Here is a 22841-nt window from a genome sequence, read left to right on the forward strand (position 1 = left end):
TACTTTTACATTGAAATGACTGCTTATTGCTTTCTTTCTCGTTGATAATTTCTAGAATTTATCATATAGCCAACACAAGTACACAAATAAAAAACTTGAACATTATTAAAAAGTCACCAAGCTATAATACAGGCTTAAAAGTCCATGTAATTACTAAAAACAGAGCAAGAAGCACTAGAAAAACCATCAAATTAAAAAAGGAGGAATTAAAACTGCGAAGGGAACAAATTAATTAGGACAATGATGTTTCAATCATAACGTCGAAAGGCGAAACATATTATACTATTATATGAAGCATTTCGGTTAGTTGCTTGTTATAGGAAAATGCATCAACGCGTTTTTTGTGTTAGGTTAATACTGCTATTTCTCGAAGGATAAAATGAAATTCGATAGAGCCTTCCCCATATAATACATATATATTCAAAATATATACAGACTTATTAAAAAAACTCTTATAGTTAGTTCTCCTTGATTGATTGTAAATTATGAAATCGCATTATTTCGAAAAGCAAAAGAGGATTATTGTTAATTTTTGAGTCGATTCAAACCAAAAAATACGGTTATGTGTGTCTCCTACACTTAAGAAAATTCTTTGATCCGCCTATGTAAAAAAAAACGTAAAATTCCACTTATATTATCAAGTTTTCTATAAATAGTATTCGGAATAGAAATTCAATAGTCGGGACTTACGTCATAGAAACATGCCAAATGTTAATATAATATCTTCTTTAAATATGTCCTGTATTTTTTAGTAATATGAACATATGTGTCATTCTCAAGCATATTAATATGAAATGAGACAAAATCTCACAAGTTCTACAGATAAATTATAATTAGTTATTAATAGACCCGGTATTTTCACTTCCTGGTAGATTTTTATCTAATAAATATTAGGTGGATTGGAATATGTAAGTCCGTTATTATAGTTTCGATATTTATTTTTTCATCACTTTTACGTAAAATGTCAAAACATGCGACTGAAAACCCTTATAAAAATTGTTAAAAAAGATCGGAAAAAATGAAAAAAATTGTGTGTGTCAGCTCCGACGCACAACTGGAGTTTACTCCTTAAGTTCGATAGTCTAATATAAATATATATTTATTCAATTTATTCATTTCATATACATTTATTATAACCAATCGACGAAATATTTTACATTAAACTTTTTACAATAGTCAATAATCTCGATAATTCATATTGGGTTGATTATCTAATTTTATGTGTTGTTTTCAAATATATATTTATATGAACTATATCGATAATTATTAAAATAATTAATAAATACAAATTGCACATGCTCATACATATAATACATGAATTATAACGTACCTTGCAACCACGTGTTTGTTAGATGTTCCGGCAATATCATCTACACCTCTTTCTGCCATAGTTATTTGAAAATACTTTCAGTTCACTTTAGCGGAACACAATGATAAAAATTAAAACTTCACAATAACAATATTAATTATTGATATTTATAATAAAAACAGCAATATAAGTATGTCGACACTGACAAATTAGAAAGAAACGTAACGAGGTTATTCATCGATAGATTTTACTCCTCACATTTTTCTCATACCGAGCCCCTTATAAGGAGGATTCTTAAGGAGTAAACTCCAAAAACAAATTTTTGACGCCTGAGAAACAACAGTAACAAGTACAAACCGTCAAATAATGTACTGGTGTTGCCTTGTTCATGTTTTGAAATAAAAATCTCCTTAAGAAAAATTCAGTGACTAAATTGATGTATTTCGTGATTGTTTCCCGATTTGCATTATTCCAAAAGACATTACAAAATTTCGTGAATGATGTGTATAAAGAAGAAGTTCTAGCTTCTACTTGTTCAGATTTCTATATGTTGCTCGCATAGTTTATTGTGGATTATTTTGCCTACTCTCTCATGATCATTTATATAAAATTTCGAGGCAAGTATTTTGCATCCAACAGTAATGTGATCCAGCATTTCTTCTGTTGAATTATAGATTAGGCATTCAATTTTCAAAAGTTTTCCTTTTTGTAATGGCATGATCTTGGATCAGGCTGATGAATCATTATGTCTCAATTAAAGACCATCTTTGTGACAGTTACAAAAGCGATACAACTGTGTCTATTGATTCATTCTAAATTTTTGACAGATACTTGTCATGCAGGGCTAAATAACTCCATCGCTCTTCAAGTTATATATTTTTTGGGTTGCTTTTTGTGTGTTTTTAATCAGTACAACTAAGTAAAAGGGAGACAAAGACTCTGGTGGCTCCAATCAAGACACAAGCCTTAAAATCAGCGACGCTCGAAGTATTTTCCAAATCTGGAGTGTCTCCATGAACTAAGACAATACGACCAAGAGAATTGCTGAGGGAATGTCCCATGCATTTAGTCCCGCTCTCTCATTTTTAGTTATAGTACAACTTTTGTGGTATGAGTGTATGCGATAATAACTAGGATTTCCATATTCGTTTTTGTCTTATATTTCTTCTGCTAGTTGCATTTCCTTGTGTGTTTTATGTATGTTGTACTATAGGGAATGTGCGACATGTTATTAATATTGTAAAAAAAAGTTTTTTCTAAAATTGAAAATTCACAATAAAATTTGAATATTACGCATTAATAAATTATTATGCATTTTACACGAAATTTCAATGCATATAATATTCAATTATTTGATTATATAATCAACGCTATATATCTAATTCAAATAATTTACATATTAACAACGTAGTTTTAATCTAGCGCTATTAATCTTAAAGAACTGATTTTTTTATATAAGGTGTTTCATTTTTAAAACAACTTTCTACATTATTATAAATAGAAACTTCAATATCTTTTTAAGCAAATTTATTTATGCAAAGTAATCTGAAATATTGATGTGGGCGACTTGGACTTTAAGCTTGTCGTTATTGAATTACAGGGTGCTTAATTTTTTATTATTTTGAAGAAAAAAGCGCACAGTCCTTGCAAATACCGTCACATGTCAAGTTTGCTATTTTTTATTTGGAGATAGCGAGGAATAATTACATAAATATTATCGCAAAAAAGTTTATTTCCTTGGTATGATTTGTAAATGGCTCTCAGCTTTTAGAAGTGAACAAGGATTTTGCTGAACGTCCAGAACTATCATTTATTGTAACTACTCCAGATATCGCTGTCCTTTTACTCCGATCTTACGACAAAAATAGCTAGTGAAGTAAATTTTTCAATGGTACAGGTTGATAATGATGATTAAAAGAACGAACCTAAAAAACTTATTATTAAGTTGATTGTAATGATTATGACGTTAGATAATACTCAAGCTTTTATGGATAGTTCAGTTACGAATTCGTCATATTACATACGAAATGTAATGTATGGTGTAGGTTTTTTTTAGTATTATTCTCAAAGATCATTTAATCCATACAAAATTACTCTTTTCTAAAAATTATCCAGATTTGATTTTGATTACAGTTGGAATTTTTTCTTAAAACCATAATGTATTGATAACGGAAATTACAAATATCGAAAGAATATCAATGTGAAATTGATAACCAATTAACTATCTATTAATACACATTTCAACAGAATAAATTACAATAAACTCAGTTCCATTAGGTGCTATCTTACATAACGAGTAACAACATTGTAGATAGCAATTACCCAATTAAAAGATATTTACTTACAATCAACATTTAATTGGTTCCAATAATGTTCAACATAATACAGAAATGACCTGCCTATAACTCCAAACTGCAGTAGTTTGGTATACGCCGATTATCTTACCCACGCCTCACAATGCAGAGACTCTGTATCAGTGTGAAACAACCATCAATAATGCAGTTGAAACACTCCCAGGCTACTCAACTGCGAACTGAACACACTGTTTACACAACCGCCACACCAACAATCACAATTACACTGTAGCGCGTTTTGATAACCAAGTTATCGTCTTCAGAAATTGAAGGTAAACTAAGGGGTTGAATCAGAACAAAGCTACACCCCAAAATACTGGAAGTAACGCTCGATATGTCCAATCCCTCTTTCCAGTAGGATTAATCGTCTCAGAAAACTGACCCTCATTGCTATCAGGTAAGGTTTTGTTATGCTTGCCCTTTTGGGGATAACTAATTCCAGCAGGTGGTTGAAGCTATTATTCATATTTGCAGAATAATAATAGCATTTCACAAATCTACACATGACAAGAAAAACAACAGCGAGAAAGAAAAGAAAGAAATGGGGACAGAAAAGAAATCATCTGTTACATTGGAACGAACCATGAATACGCAAAGACTAAAATCTTAGAAGAGAGACTTAAAAATAGCAGTATTTTTAAACCACCGATGGAATTTGCCAGGCTCAAATCTTGGAAATCATGAAAGTTTTCATATACCATATAGATATCTACCACCAAGACATGGATAAAGTCTTTAAACGGGTCAGGAGCAGTATACAGTTGTTCTGGGGCTAATATGGGCCTATGATACGGAATAAAATGTCAACTGTTACTATATGGCACAGTGATGTCGTATGTGTCTAGCCACTTGCATATTAAAGGGCCTGCATCGATCCTCGTAGCAGCACTACAAATACCCAAACTTTGCTTTAATTGTATACAATTATAATAATGATTTATAAATATATAAATACAAGGGTTTTCTGTAAAGTTTCTGACCTCAACCTAAAGATGTCAGCACATATTTATACAAATTGGGAAAAATATATCTGACAATCGTATAAGTGAATCTTTGTGTAGATATTTCTGAAAATGGCAAAAATTGAGTAACGAGTTATCATTAAATATTAGTTTGTGAGAGGTAATACACCTTTACAAATTAAAGAGGAGCTAAGTACTGTGTACGGATACTCAGTACTCTAATTTACGATCGTAAAATTTTCGGCTGATGAAGTGGTCCTATCAGCTTGGCAAACGACGAGCTTGAAGGACGGCCAAAAACTGTGGCAAGTAGCTAAATCATTCAAATTATACTAGATGATTGTCGGATTAAGGTTAGAGAGATAGAAGAGATTGCCGATATATCAAAATATTGCAATTGCCATATACTGACTGAAGAATTATGCATACGTAAGCTATCCGCGCGTTTGCTCAGTTTCGACCTAAAGTGCATTCAAATAAACATTTTCCAGGCTGTATTGACGCGGTTCAAGTAAAAAAAGTTGGATTTTTTGGGTCGAATCATAACTGTACAGTAAAACTGGATCCATCACTACACTCCTGAAACGAAAGAAGATCCAATGCAGTGGATTGCAGGCGAAACTGCTCAGAAAAGTCAATCTATCGGCCGGATAAGTGATGGCGAATGAAATTAGTAGTGGCAAAAGTTCAATGCCTTCTTAGTAATATATTCATCAGAACAAACAATACTATTTAGACTACTAAACGTTACATTTATTAGTGGACTGTCCGTTTTATTCAACTAACAGACAAGCACAATGTAGAAAAAGGCTTGAAACAAGTTTTTAATCATAAATCGATATATGAAGTGTTTATATTAAAATTCCTATGCTCTGTAAAATGTTATTCAATATTGTATATCAATTATAACACTTATCGCATACTAAAAATAAATTATAGATACTTATTGATTTTGCGTCACTTATTTCTAAATAAATTTCACATACAGTGTCATTATTCCTTTATTACAAAGAAGTAAACACCTTATACTTCATTAATGACAAGATTTATTACCCATTAGTCATAAAAACCTTTCGTTTTAAAGTTGAATGACCAATGTCACACAAAAATATTTGCGATTACTCATTTATGATCAAATACTATGTCAAACTAGAAATTATCTATGACCACAAACTTTTTCCTCGTTATCTTTTAATTTATAGTGTTTATTTTATCTATCGCTCGAGTGTAATTACTTCTACAGAATCTAACACAAACATACACATTCTTCAATTGATGAGGAAACTAGATATCAGCTAATAAAATTGTGTTTAAGTCGTTCAATTACGAATGCAAATTAAGAAACCATTTTCAGTTTTTGTAAACAGTCTAATTTAAAAACTGTATATTAGATGTTGAAATGAGTGTTTAGACAAATTTAGGTTTTACGGTATTGGATGAAAATTCACGAAATATAGGAATATCATCGTAAAGAGATTAGTCAGAAAAAAGCTATTATTAAATTGATTTAAAGATTTCCTTCGATTCTATATTCTAACATTTATCCTGGCGGTAGTTGCTTGTAAAATACCACTGTATTAGAAAGTACACAATCTATACAGCATATGTTTCAAGTTTGAAAACGCCACGTTGTTTGGTATTTGTTTGGCAGCCATCAATCGTAACATTTTTTATGAATTTGTAAACATGGAAAAAATTGCTCATCGTTATGTGATATAATATTTTTATTCGAAAAAATATAAAACCTGAACTAAATTCTACTTTGGGTCAGACTGTTCCTTCGTTATTAACAGTAAAATATTGGATAGCAGAGTTTAAACGAAACCGTACGACCTGTGAAGACCACCAGCGGAGTGATCGACCAAATGAGGTGGCGACTCCAGAAATGTTAAAGAAAATCCACAAAGCGGTACTGGATAATCGTCGACTGAAAGTGTCGTGAAGATGTTTTCATCGATTATTTGGCAATGTTTCACAGCAATAAAGTCGAATTTTAGCACCGTTTTATAACCACGGATGAAACGTGAGTCCATCACTTCACATTCGAGACAAAGAACAATTAAAACAATGGACATGAAAATGGAGAACTGACTCCAAAGAAAGTAAAGACTGTTCTATCTGCAGACAAGGTCATGGCGTCGATTTTTTGGGATGCGCGTGGGGTAATTTTCATTGTCTACCTTAAAAAAGGAAAAATTATCGTCGGCGAGTATTATGAGAAATTATTGCAAAGTTTTATCGAAGAAAACAAGCAAAAACGGCCGCATTTGGCTTACAAGAAAGTGTTGTTTCATCAAGACAATGCACCAGCTCACACATATGTTATTGCAATGGCCAAAATGATTGAATTCCTACCTCATACATCCTATTCGCCAGATTTAGCTCCCTCGGATTATTTTCTGTTCTCAGATTTGAAGAAATAGCTCTCAATGGTCGAAAATTTTCCAACAATGGGGATGTCGGCAGTTAATAGTTAGTTGGAGGAGCTTGACAATTCTTATTATAAAAAGGGTATTGAACTTATTGAACATTGCTGGGAATAATGTATGGAGAATTACGTTGAAAAATAAATATAATTTTTTCCAAAATTGTTGTGTTCTCATTGTGTCCCTTTCTGGAACTAGCCTCGTACTAAAACTAACTTAACCGAAAACTGATAAACTTCTACTATTCAACCAAAGATTTTACGAGGGTTGCTACATAAGTTTCGAGATATGGCAAGACTGATGTGAGTTTGTCAAATCTGACATTGCTATAATATATCCATTTTTAATGGTGAACGTACTTAGGTTATGTTGTCATACCAGTGCTATTTGATTTCTCAGAACATTGGACATGAATCAGAACAATATAGGTGCATACCTTAATTATGACTATAAATGATTAGAAATACTTCGATGTGATCAAATAGAGTGTGGTTATAAACATATAAAACAACAGAATGATCCTTATGGAATCACGTCTTATCGTCGGAACTATTAAGACTTTCCGAGGCTTCAAAAAGAATATAATGTGTTTGAACGAAATCTAGTTTAATACAAACGGCGTTGTTAAATACGATTGGGTTGATGTTTCTGAAAATTGTGACTTCAATACTCCTTGCTCAAGGATTAAACGAATAAGTATTCTTCAAGCTGGCAATAAAGATAGTTTTGTACCAAATGCATTGTTGGTATCCCCGAAAAATGTGCTTATTGCTACCAAGACAAGACCACAGCATTATTTAAAAAATGGTTCATCAATCAGCTCCTACCAACATTCAGCCAAATTTTGATATTGTTACGGATAACGCATATTATCATTTCCGAATTTATGAAATTTCCAAAACTTCTTAAAAATTTGAATTATCAACAATTATAAGAAGTGAAAATATAAAAATTTCTAGAAAGATTCCCACAATAAAGAAGTTGTTACTAATTATCAAAAGTTATCATTGAAAAAAGGATTATGTTATTGCAAGATGTATGGAAATCCTTATCAAGACAACTCCGTATTATTGTGTGTTTAATCCTATATAGAAATGGTTCAAAGTACATTAAAACTTTAAGTGCAGTAATGACAGAAAATATACGTCAGTTATATCGGAATTTGACAATGATGTATGAACAAATACCTAGTCAATATAATAATAGTCAACTTTCATGATTCCGGTTCTGAAAAGTATTTCTTATTAGATTAATACGTTGTTAAGTTTTATTAAATATTTGGCTAATGACGGATAAGTAATGTATAATGAACGCCTTTGAGGTGGATTTAAAGCAATGAAGTGTTGATCCACATTTGCTTCATGTATTGGATGAAAAGCGTCAAATAGAACATTCAAATTGAAATTTGAGCCAGTTATCCTATACAACTTCTTTATGGCCAAAGCGAGTTGTGGCAAAAAAATCAAAGTTTGTTTTTAAAGTTACCAACTAATTTTTGAAAAACTTCAATAATCTATCAATCATAATTCCAATATAAAAATTCTACAATAACATTATTGTCTTTTATAGTAAAACTTTATTATTTTTATACGAGGGTTGCTACTTAAGTTTTGAGATAGACAAATAAAAATAAATATTTATAATTTGATATCGTTTTTGTTTTCAAAAATATTCTCTATTTAAATTAATACAATTTTTTATGCGTTTGTTATTTTTCCATTCCGATCGTGGTACCCGCGTAAAATGTGAAGCATCAACCGCCTCTTTAGGTGATCCCGCAATTTATTTTTTATTTGCGGGAACCATTGGGTTCTAAAGAATCACTATACGGATGACTTATTAGTTCGATGTTTTGGCTGTTTAAAAACGTTTCAGTTTGAACTAATGTGTAACATTTGCATTATCGTAGTGGAGAATGATTCGTCTTTTGCCATGGGTTTCCATGTACTATTGAAAATTGACCGTTCTACGTTGCTCTAATAGAACGGCGACGAAAAAACAGGCGACCATTTGATTCGAAGTGCTTAGTATGCGAACAACTCTTGTTGAATTTGGCTTGTATTTAAAGACCCGTACAGTCAATTGTTGTTCAGTTTCGTGTTCATATGCATAGATCCATAATTCGTCGCATGTTACGAAGTTATAGACGTCTTTTTGACAGCAAATGTTCATGCAATATTGAATGTAGAAGGCAATCTTGCAATATCAGTTTAGCAAAACATCGAATTTTTCTAGTACATCAGCCGATTTTGGACGACCTTCACGAAGTGCGACCACGTCTAAGTAACAATAGAATTACTATACACATAATCTATTGGATAAAATTTCAATGAATAAACGATTCCGAAAATTTGCGAAAAATATTAAACAGAATCGTATTGCAATAAGGGCTAAAACAATCCAATTCTTGCAGTTAAAAATATCCAAATCTAGACACATTTCCGACATGAGAAGGTAAACAGTCTCTGAAGGTGATACCTTGCTTATCAAATCATTGTAAAAGTAAACAATATGCTGAGTACTTTTTCTTGAGACTAATTTGAATATTGGCTCAGACAAGGTAGCAGACTTTTTAATCTGTTCCAAAAAAGAACGTATCAGTTTGCTGATAAACTTTAAAGAGATTAGTTGTATCCTGACTATTAGAGTTAGTATTTACTGATGTCTAACGGAGTGATTTAGATACCTTAAAAAGTTCTAGTCTAAAAACAGACTATATAACCTCGAAAACTTACTATAATTTTTTCTTTCTGATAGTATATAATTAATGATACTTCTGTGGGATAGACATAATATGAAATCACGTATTTGTAGTACAATATTTTAACATTTTATTAATTTCGGGATCAATGAGAAATACACTCAAAGTCCCACACAAACTAACATGTTGAAACTAAAAACGGATAGGATTACAAGAACATTCACTTCACGCTTAATCAACCCGCACAGCAAAGTGGCAATATAAGCGGAGAGAAGAACGACATACATTTTAATTGAATGCTGTTCTTAGCGTCAAGAACGATGCAATCAAACATGTTTAGTTTTCGTCTCTATTCTCGCTTGTATATTTGACCTTCACAATCAAAATGCTTGTCAGAACTTAATTGCAACTCGCGTCTATATATTATTTTGTAATTCTACACAAATAGGAAAATATATATCCAAGTTATTAATATCTGTATTCGATTAGAAATATTCGTTATTAAATTATTGATGTAAGCTACTGCTATAATATTTCACATTCTGTAAAGATCATACAGGGTGTAAAAGTCAGATGGAATAAGTCATGATTTCGGTCACTGTAAATATTTTTCAAATTCAAACTATAAATTGACATTTTTCATTCCGATCCATTTATCTACAACCCTCTTCGAATAACCGTTACAAGCCCCAATATTTCAAATGGGATAGGCAAGGATCGATAGAATGACCAGCGCGATCACCTGATCTAACATAATTAGATTAGATTAGATAGTACAAAACTAAATCCTTTAATTCAAATAAATTAAAAGAACTAATAACGCTTGCGATTAGATCGATCATGCCTGATATTTTAAGTAAGGTTCGGAGACAGTTTTATTTAATATTAGGATGTTATCAAGACGTCCCTGGTGAATCTTTTGAACATTAACAGTTTTTTTACAATTTGCATCATATTTTAATTTTTAATCGAGCTCTAGCGAATTTTTGTAATTATATGACTACTTTATCTTAACTGTTGCAATATACTTGAAAAAGATAACATTTATAAGTAGATAATGAAAATCCCATTTAAACGATATAAACAAGTTCATGTTCCCCCTTTAAAAAATAGAGGTTAACTTATCGTTCCAAGGGGCTGAAGATAGGGATTGCATCAAAGAATATCAATTTTTAATTTAAATTAATAATGAACTTATTCCATGTGGATTTCACACACTGTATAATAGAATAATATTTGAGAAAATAAACTACCTTGAATTCAATTTTTTCATAGGTATTCCATGAGATAAGATAACGAACAGGAGGTAATTAAACAAAACTAACAATTAGTCCCCAATTTTGCTAGTGATTTTGACCTTCAGCGATTTTCATACACATATTTTCAAAATTGAAGGTATACAGTTCGTACATAAAGTAACGCATAAAATAATTATTAGCTAACAATATTTCAATTAAAAAAAAACTGATAAACGCGTTTTTATACATAATAAAACTAAAAAGTGGAAAATAATTCTCAATATACTAATTTTGCAGAAAATTAATGAAGAACTTCTTCATAAACGTTGCGGGTACATTTGATTATATTATCATTAGTCATCCTTGTGTTTCAACAGAACGTATCTAACTACCATATTTACAGAATTTTGGATTAAATCAGAGGTCGGTAACCTATGACTCGCGAGTCAAATGCGGTTCATTAGTTCCATACGGAAATATTGATTTTATCATGAAAGATATTTAAAAATCGTTCAGAAATGTATGTACGTAACGCAACAAAAGTGGAGCTCTGAAACAAATTCCCCGAGTTGAGGCTCTTATATTCAACGCATAGAATAAATAGTCTTCCAGATTTCAGTGAGTCATGTTTCAACCTTAAAAGAAGTTATGAGCCAAATTTATTCAAACTTTCTTTAAATTATAAAAATTCCATCGGTCAGCAAAAAAGATTTTAATACTGTCAGGAATTGAGGAGGAAAGATTGTTTTCACTTGAAATCAGATAAAGGAAACAAGATGGTTATAATGGACAAGGATTATTTCAAAGAATCCACTGAATAAAATGATCATAAATGTGAAAGAAACACTTAAAAATTGTATGAACCTTGTCACCTGTACACTCAGGTATACGTTATCCGTAAGTAACCCAACAGCTTTATTGCCTTCCTAAAATGCAGAAACCTGGGCAACGAGACCTACTGTTTTAACAATTTGAACACCTAGTTATAATATTTCCAGGTGGTTAACGAAGAAGTTTGAAAACCTACCTGTCAAACCTGAGAGTTATTCAGTGAAGAATTTATCAACAAAGTGAACACTACAGAAATTGTAGATGGGGAAATTTTAATCTCCTTTGATGTGAGTTCATTATTTCCCAGCGTGCCTATCTCGCAGACCTTGAAGTACCTCGAGGACTTACTGAGATTTAATAATTTGGGAGTTGTAATAGATGAATATTTACAGTTAATAAAAGTATGTATGGAACAAAAGTATTTCCAGTACAACGAATTCTACAAGTAAGACAAGTAAGGAACAGCAATGGACAACTGCCTATAATGAGTCATTTTGAAAAGCAAATCAGTCAAAAATTTCTGTATTTTCCCAGGTATGTGAATGATATTTTCGCCATATTGAATACGAAGAAGGATAAAATGGTTATCGAAATGAGCGTCAGACAGTATAATAATTATGAATGGTGGTGTAAACAGTGTAATCAGTATGAATATCACCAACGGTTCCAGAAATTCCAACTTATATTACTATTTTTTTATTTTAAGTACAAATTACATTGTAAAGTTTAAATTTTCTTCTTGAAAATGGTGGAAAACCATCGCTCCCATTGAATTTGTTGCCCAATTGTTTGTTATTGAAGTACAAGTTAGAGTTGTGAGTAAATGTTTAGTTGTAGGTAATGATAGGCAATAAAATATTAGTTTTTTATCAAAAACTTCTATTTATTCGAGTATTATTTATTATTAGCAACAAAAATTTTGTGAAACTTTAAAAACTTTGTAAATTGCAATTTTTTACTCTTCTGACTTTACAATGACATTTTTGTCATGGATAATTTGGCAAGCATTTCAAAAATGTTGTCCACTCAATGAACTGAAAATATTTTGTCTCTATACACGTTTATCTCAATTGGACATGCATTGTGACATAGATATGAAGGTGCATAATGCAACATTCCATTCAAATATACATGTTTAACTCACGTTTCTACTATAAAATTTCCTTAAATAACAGTTGTTACCTGAAAAAATCCTTAAACGGGGTGATGTCAGGTAAAAAAAAACTTGACAAGGTAAATAAGGGAACGAATTTAGGAACAGTTAGTACAGATCATAATACTTACAGGGTAATATTAAAAATACTCGGTTCATAAGTTTATTGACGTGTACCTAGTGGTTTTCAAAGCTCATTAAAAAAATTGTAAATTGTTATTTCTCTCCCACAGAGGGAGAGTCTGAGAGTCTAAACTGAGAGAGTCGAAATGTTTTTATGTATTTGGTGAGTAGGATAAATTTAATAGAGAAATTAGTTCATTTCTGGAATGGCTCTGATATAGAAAGCTTTTTATCTGCAGGGCTGGAATTTTGGTGGTTTCTAAGAGAAGATTGTTATGGTGTGCTGTCCGCCTACCATCGGATTAAGGATATAAAAAACTGTATAGACTAGAGACAAAAAACGATTCTAACAGACAACGATTCTAACAGCTTTTTTGAGAAATAGAGTTTTTTTTTCTATTCAAATAAATGTATTCAAGTAAATGCTGCTATATTATTTCCTATAGTCGGCCATTTGGCTGGGGACAGGTTTAGCTGGTTACAGGAAAACCGCATAAAACCTGCCACGCCGACTATTATAAATTGTAAACAACTGAGATTTATGTATTAGAAAGAAGGACTGGAACTTATCTACGAAAAGCAGGCATGGTTTTACTTCTCAACTGGGATTCAAGTTGCTGGAGATGATGTCGTTGACGGTGTAGTGGTGCACCGGTTCGGCTCTTACTTTTAGCAACACCCCGACAGTTATAGAATAGAGAATATAAGAAATAGCTTTACCACAAATTTACTTCCAAGTGGAAGGTCGACAGCAAATTAACTTTTTCAAAAACTTGAATGTGGTAATGAAACAAAAGTGACTAGTGATTCTGAATATGAGAAATATTTCGAGAAAAGGCCGATTGGCATGATACAGATTTCTTCAAATATGTCTACTGGGGGTAACTGTAACTATTTTGGTATTTATATTTGTTCGGAAATATGTGGTTTAATTTAGGATCTTTTTTTACTCACTTGAATATCATAGATTTTCTTTTCTTAAACTTGTTTTATAGTTTTTTCTATTTACGTAATGTTAAGAATCTAGTATATACATAATAATTACTACAGATTTGAACGTGCTTAAATGCCAATTCACAATCGCAATAAAATTTAATGAGCTAATGAAATCGCATATTTCAAGGAGAATAATTTACAATTCCTATTCATGAAATATTCTTATCATATTTGGCGATAATTCAAATTTATGTACCATAATTTGTTGGTTACTAACCGTTATTATATCAAAGAAAGTTCAAGGCAATCAATTATTTATTCTAATCGATAAAATTATGACTAAACTGTTTATTATTTTATCACTACCGATTATAAAAGTATATAAATAAATAATTAGAGCAATGCCAAGAAAAAATTGCAATATATAGACAAGGATTATCTAAAATATTCTGTAAAAAAGGCGTAAGGATAAAGCTCGCGCAAAAAAACACTTTTAGGCAATCAAAAAATGTGCGTGCTTTGGTTGTTCATAAGAATCAAATATTTTATGCTAGTGCCTCCGAAAAATTTGAAATTTTATACAATTTCTCATTCGAATCTCTTCAAATCTAAGCGATGACCGCTACAAAAAGATGTGAACAAGTCGAAACGTATACGAGGATATATTGAAAAATTCTTAGCCTACTATAGAATAGATTTTTGGAAACGAAACTTCTTAGGACTTGGAGAACCATTCCATCGATTGTTGGTTTGTTTCTGGATCGTAGAAATGTACCCAAGTCTCATCCATAGTAACAATTCAGTTTAAGAAGTCTACATCGTTTTCAAATCGAGCACAGACAGAACGCGTTGCTTCTACCCTTGCACGCTTTTAGTCAATATTCAAACATTTTCTCATGTCCAAATTGACATGAACTATATGATGAACGCGTTCGTATGAAATATTCAGTGGTTCAGATATCCGTTGTAGCCCAATTCGACGGTCTGATAAAATCATGTCATGAACTGCATCGATATTTTCGGGGACTGACACAGAAACTGGCCATCCCGATCGGTCATCATCTTCATTGGAAAATTTATCTCTTTTGAAGCTTGCAGTCCAATGTTTCACGGTCGCATACGAAGGACATTGATCACCAAGGGTATTAAGCATAATCTGCTTACCTCCTAACCCTTTTAAATACAGATACTTGCTGATAGCTCGATACTCCAATTTTTCGATTTTCATACTCGTACTTTGTATACATTGATGCTCTAATGTCAGTCTGCTTATTTGCGAGTGTTTTTTCTCGTAAAATATATTTTCTCTAGATAAATTGATGTTAAAATAATAGACGGTAGTAAATTCGGCCAGATAGCAGATAACCTTATGGTGTGGTAAATTCAGCAAGAGATATTTTGAATGCAATATTTGTACATATAAACTCAGATTTTAGGGTGCTAATTTAAAACAAAAAAAAACTTAATTAGATATAAAAATTTTTCCATTAAGTCAGGAAAATTCACCGTCAGGTATACAAAATGTACAAAATCATACAAATACAACAAAATTTGGAAAGTTTAAAAATAATTGTATTGAAATATAAATTAGAGTGTACTGATTTATTGACAACCATGATGATTTTTCTGTTTTCGGATACTCCTATACTCAGGTACCTGTAACACTTTTTGGCCGAATTTTCCAGTGAATTTAAAAGGACCTTTGTAAAACCGTAGGTCAAGTTATTAATTTGGAAAAATTCGGAAAGAATTCTACTTTAAATTTTTTGTAAGTCTCATTCAATTATGGATTTTTCATGAGACCTGATACTCAATGCATGTCATGATATCTCACAAAAGAGATTATTATAGGTCTACTACATTATTCGTTTTCGATGCCTTGATGAAATTCGAACTGGATGTTCACATACACGGGCAACCTCGCGAGAATTCCAGTTTCGTCTCACTATGAATTCTTTGATTCGGGCCAGAAACAGACAATATTTGGAAGTTGAGTGAGGCGAGGCAAGGTAGCCGAAGAGACAATATCTCATTTGGTTACCTTCGATCAACGGGTATTGTAGTGGAGGCTTCAGTTTCTTGGTTAGAGCTATCCAACTATCAAATACTGAATTCAGACGAATGGCTATTGAAAAAGGAAAAACTGGTTTAAGGAAAAAGAATTATTCCAGAAAAATGTTAAATAACAACGTAGATTTTGATCACAAAAATGTAAAACATCCATAACTCATATACGTATTAGGACTTTTGTAAAAACTAAAATTTTTTGATAAATTTGGTGTTAGAATAAATTATTAAGTACATAATCATAGAGATATCACATAGAGTAGGCACGCTAGAGGCACGCATGCAAGTGGGACTACCCGGTCCTCAGAAAGACAGAGGATGATCCACTAATTTACTGTTGCCAGTTGAATCAAGCATGCGGAATTAGCAACGAAAGAGAGATCTAAAAATACATATAATACTCGAAACATTCATCTTGGTCATGAAATGGAATTGAATCGATTTTCTATGACTTTCGACGTCAATTAAACCAACTTGCTTCGACTTTTAGTGATGAAGCACCATCTGCAACCATCGTGATTCGCCGGTTTTCCAAATTCAATCGTGGTAGTACTTCGCTATAGAATGAATTTCGTGAAAATTGTCTGTTGTACCAGAAAAAATCGATGCTGTGAGTAAACTGATATTGCAAGATCGTCATGTGACATATCGTGGGATTGAGGCATACTTGGGTATAAATTCACTAGCAAAAAAGATTTGTTCACTTTCGATACCACATAATTTGTTAATCGCTCAAAAAAATCTCGTGTCGATTGGTGCAAAGGAATGCTGAAAAAATTCAATCGCGGTGATTCAAAAGACGTCTAAGAAAAGATTTGACAGTTAATGAATCATGGATCTATGCAAATGCATTCAAAACTAAACAACAATTGACTGGGTCTTCCAATACGAGCCAAATCCAACAAAAGTTGTTCGCTCACTTCGAAGCAAATGGCAGCCTGCTTTTGGGGAATAAATGGGCATGTCGCCAACGTTCCATTAGAGTTACGTAGAACGGTCAATTCCGAATCGTACACTAACATTTCCTTGCCACAAGTGTTTGAACAAATTATAGAAACCAATCGCAGAAGACTCTACCACATCAATTCGAGCTTTCATACATCATTTGAAACAAAAACGTTTTTGCCACAACAACGAATTGGTGGCTCATCCGCCGAATAGTCCTTGCTTGGCACCCAATTATTTCTTATTCCCGCAGATCAAAAATAAATTGCGAGGTCAACGTTTTTCTATACCTGGAGAAGCGTTTGATGTGTTTACATTACATGCTTTGGAGGTACCTCAATCGGAAATATGTATTGATCTTAATGGAGGATATTTTGAAAAACAAAAAAACCATATCCAATTATAAATATGTTTTTATTTGCCTATGTTATATTCATATGGTAGTTGATCTCTTGATTGATACAATTATGCAAGTCGTAAATGTCAAATTAGACTAAAAACTGAAAAACTTTGGTATATAAATCTAATCAATTATCCGGCGCCACATTCGCTTAGAACCGTCCATAAATTCTATATCACCCCAATCCGCCACTATAGAGATTGCACAATGCGATTAAGTAATTTAATGTAACGGAAATTTAGTAATTAACATCATGTAATCGATATATGGATCGCATACTTGTCAAACCACTAGAATATAATATACAATACCCCCACAAGCCATTGTGCATTGTTTAAAGTTAAATTATAATTACCAGCAATGTAGAGAAAAAGCAAACGAGGTTCAAATATACATGTATGAGGGTTAACTGTAAAATTTCCGACCACAACATGAAAATTTTAGCACTTATCAATATATGTTAGGAAATTTATTTATATGCGTTGAAATATGCTCGCTATTTTCGACAATTCGTTTGTGCTTGAAAAACGTATAAGTGAATCGTTGTTAAGATTTTTTTTGAACATGGAAAAAATCGAAAGGCAATACGTGTACGCAAATGGATGAGGAGTTAGACACCGTGTATGAAGACTCTGCGGCGTCATTTACGATCGTAAAATTCTGGGCAGATGAATTCATACATGGCCGCATTAGCTTGAATGACGAAGAGCGTTTAGGACAGTCGAAAAATACGATAACCTATGATATCATCGAAAAATTATGCATACCTAAGTGAGCTATACGCGAATTTAGTGTCGCGTTTACTCACTTGGGATCAAACATTTGTTCGAATGAACATTTCCTAGGCATTATTGACGCGACCGCATTTGAAAAAGAAAGTGCTTTTCGGTAAAGACCGTGCACCTTCTCACACTTCATCCATGGCCGATCCGTGACAAAAAATTGGTTGACCGCCCACAATATTTACCAGATCTAGCCTCCAGTAACATCATTCTGGTTCCTATTTTCAAAGTTCCACTTGGATAAGAAAGATTTTCACATGACGCCGACGTTATCGCAGACGTAAACGCCTACTTTGATAAGAAATATGGCGACTATTTGGAAGCTTTAAAAAACTGTTCGACTAAGTGTATAGACTTGAAAGAAAATTATGTTGTAATTGTAAATAAAACGATGATTGGAAAAATGTATTATATAAGCTTATTTTAATGAACATTTGTTCATTAATCAATTTTAAAACGCAACAAATCCCAAAAAGTATTCAAAAATTATAATGGGATTTATTATTAATAGTATATACAAAATATTATAGTATTTGTATTTTTGTATGTGTATTTTGATCATAGATCTTGAACAGTTTGTTAAATTATTGAAAAACCCCTCTGGTTATGGTCATATTTTTTTGAAAATACCTTTTATACCATAATTATAGTTCCCTTGTACAGGTTCCATACACATTGCCAGAAGACTTTCTTTTATTTCGAAGAAAACTAATTATTTACTTTAGTTACGAGAGGAGGCTCACTTTTTGCGTTTTTTTCCGAGTGTCATGCATTATCTTTTGAATCATCTTCTGAATCAAACTAGACTAGATGAGATGAAACGTGGTCTTATGTTTCGGCTCTGATCATATTCCTAAGAATCATCCCAATCGTTCTTTTGCCTTTCCTCGTCTTGCTCACTAATTGGTCGAAGTGGTCTTAAACGTCAGTTTTTTTTTCGCTTCCTATTTTAATGAATATGGTTAGTATTCGCAGCATGAAATGAGAATCAATTTAACATTTAACTTTATTATATCTTTATATTGAAATTTTCTATTTCTATGTTAATATTTTCCAATACTGAACGAGTTTTCTTTATTTCAGATGGAACTTTTCCATTCATAACATAACTTGGAAATCTTCAATTCTATCAGAAATGCTGAAATTCATAACTATGAATTATAATTAAATTCCAAATAATGAAAAATCTTCCGTATCGTCTAAATAATATTTGCTTATATACAAAATAAACATTAATAATCGTCTTTCTTTGAAAATCATTATCGGGTAAATAATAATGATAATAAATATGGATAACATTGTGACCAATTTCCAATATCCATTCAACTAATAATCGAATTATTGCTAATCACATTCTTCAAATTATTTAATTATCATCATTTCGGTGAGTTCGTCAAAGCCAAAATCCATTCTACTGATAAGATAAAAGATAAAAAAAATTGTTTTCCAGTTAGCTAAAACACATGAATAATTGTTATAAAATTTGGATGATTCCAACAAAAAATCTTCCGTTGTATTTAGGAAGCTTACATCACAATTTTTAAGAGCGAAATTTGAATAAAGATATTTAAGATGTAAAACATAATCAAGTTTTTTCGAAAACCACTAATAATGATATGTCCAGGTGAAAGATTCAATGTCAAGGCTGTAAAATTATCTGCTCCAGCAGGATGTACAATGAATATTTAGATTTAGCTACTATTTTGAAAAGGCGGAATAAAAATTAAGTAACTCTTAATGATGATTGTTATTGTTCTCCATATTACGAAAAGGTTACTTGAAATTTTTTTTTATTTAGAATAACATATAGGATAAACGATTTAGACGGTTTTTCTCGCGCATTTAAGTACTCTGCAGAAATTCTATACCCACAACTTTGCAGATATTACGTTTTTGCAGTTATAAAAAAATGAACAAAGAACACATCCGGAATTAGCATGCCATATTTGACTTGATTATATAGCTTTTATTCTTAACAAAATATTTCTACCAGTGTTCTTTATCTTTCACTCGTTCAATGTCATTGTTTATGGCAACTTTCAATGCAAATATTTTCTTGCAACGACCACGGATTACGATACCTAACAAATATTTTGATTGACCTTATTTTGTTATTTTGTTCAGATCATATTCATTTCTATATATATATATATATATATATATATATATATATATATATATATATATATATATATATATATCTTCTATCAAGAAAAACGCTTTAAAAAAACAACATCAGAACACTCAAATATACTTGCATTTTTCAACGTACCTTCAATTCCCTTGGAATGATAGTTACAACCCCCAATTTTTAAAATAGGAAGAATAGGCTTGTATCCTTATTCTATTTTCAAATATTTTGTCGTTGTCAAGTTTAGTGCAACGTATTAAATAAAATCATATGATTCCAGAAATTCGCTACCATATAATCAAAAACTAAAATGTAAGGCATATTTTGTATCAATGAAGTATATGTTCAAAATGTTTACTGTCAACGTCTTGGCAATATCTTAGTAACAAATGTCTTCTAACCTTATTTAACATATCAGACCGAATCTCAAGTATTATTTAAGTCATTAAAATCAAAAGTTTTAGTTTTGTGTACGATACCCTTTACAAAAAAGGAATCTAATAGAAGGGTTACTTCTTAAGTTTTGAGATAGACAAACAAAAACAATTATTTATAATTGGATAAGGCTTTATTGTTTTTCACAAAATTTTCCTTTAAGATAACACTTTTTCATGTGTTTGAACCAATCCTCGAATCATTTATTTTATTCCGATTAAGGTACCTCCAAAACATGTGATTTGAACTCATCAACCGCTTCTTCAGGTGTATAAAAACGTTGACCCTGCAATTTATTTTTGATCTGCGGGAATAAGAAGAAATCATTGGGTGCCCAACAAGGACTGTAAGGCGGATAGCCCGTCAATTCGACGTTTTGACTGTTCAAAAATGTGTGAGAGCTCGCATTAACGTGGTGGAGAATGATCCGTCTTCTGTGATTGGTTTCCCTTATTTTTTCGAACACTTCTGGCAAACAAATGCTGGTGTACCATTCAGGATTTACCGTTCTACGTTGCTCTAAGGGAACGGTGGCAACATGTCCAGTTATTTCGAAAAAAACAGGGGTCTTTAGTTGGATATGGATCGTCTTGAAAGACCCATACATGATTTGTCACGTATTTGAAAGCAACGTGATTGAATTTTTTAAGCATATCTTTGCACCAATCAACACGAGCTTTTTTGCGCGATTGTCAAATTATGCGGTATCCAATGCGACCAAATCATTTTAATAGTCGAATGTTCATGAAATATAGAGCGTATGCGAGAGGAACTAATGCTCACGTATGCCTCAATCTTACGCTATGTCACATGACGATCTTGCAATATCAGTTTAGGCACAATATCAATGTCTTGGACGACGTAGTTGATCGGCCCACTGCTGTTGGTTTAATCTACGTCAAAAGTTTAAGTATCTGTAAACAACTCAAATAGTACCACCATAGTCCAATACGGAAATGTCAGATTTGACATATTTACAACAGTGTTGCCATATCTCAAAAATAAGTAGCATCCCTCGCACCAAATGTGATCTGAACCAACACTTGATCGACACTAATACTGTTATATCTTATCATAAGTTAACCAACCATACTTCAGGTTACTCTCTAAGGGTCAAGTACTTATTCCCTCCATGTAGCAAATACCATTTTAATTATTTCGACAATTTGCTGCTTTATTTTTTAATATTCGTCTTCATGATCAATATTCATAATATGTTTAATTATAATTTTCTACAATTCTACTTCCACATTCAGTATAGGTATAGCGGTATCAAGTACCGTCACGTGCTTTCTCGTGTGAAATTCCTAAGCACGCTTGTGAAAGGTGTTAGCCACGCGATATTTTATTCGTTTTTGCTTAGAACATTTTTTCAAGGCAAAAGGTTTGGTAAAAAGTAAATAGAAACTGAAAAAAAATAGAAGAAGAAATTTTATTAATATTGCTGTATATATATGAGATTTGTTCTAAGCTGCATCCTTGATACTCAATTTATCAAACACTGTACGAGGATTCAATAAGAAATTCTGTCAAATTTCGTAGAAAATAAAAATATATCGCCTTCTCTTATACAGTTTTCGACCGAAGAGGCATTATGATATATAGTTAAAACCAAAAGGATTGTCTGTAAGCGATTTAACAAACGTGCTCATTGTTGACGGCGTATAAATTTTGCAGTAAGTATATTGTATTGTTGACATCACCTTCATCTATTGACATTTCAGAATAAACTTACATACATCAACCACTATACCATTATACAAAAACAATTTATTCTATATATATAATACACTCCAAACCAATAAAGTTAATTGGTGCTGTTTGAATGTTCTATTATTATTAAAAAATAATAGCGGACTAGTCTAGTAAGCCATTCTCCGTCTTTTTGTATATACCTTCTGTATATTTCAATATTTGTGTGAAAAAGTAATTTTTTTATAATGTCAAAGAGTAAAAAGAAAGCAATTGTAAAAGAGAACTTCTAAAGAATCTAAAGGTATAAAATCATCCAAGTTTATATAAGAAAATCTTCCAATAATGGTTGCTAC

The 22841-nt window shown here is 31.9% G+C and overlaps 1 protein-coding gene across 1 annotated transcript in view; it reads left to right on the forward strand.

The window, feature by feature from the left end:
- LOC130452603 (phosphatidylinositol 4-kinase beta) overlaps positions 1-22841 on the forward strand; it is a 75376-nt gene that overhangs the window by 12573 nt on the left and 39962 nt on the right. The gene's annotated exons all lie outside the window — the stretch shown is intronic.

Source organism: Diorhabda sublineata, chromosome 2, assembly GCF_026230105.1.
Source record: "Diorhabda sublineata isolate icDioSubl1.1 chromosome 2, icDioSubl1.1, whole genome shotgun sequence".
NCBI classification, from domain to species: domain Eukaryota; kingdom Metazoa; phylum Arthropoda; class Insecta; order Coleoptera; family Chrysomelidae; genus Diorhabda; species Diorhabda sublineata.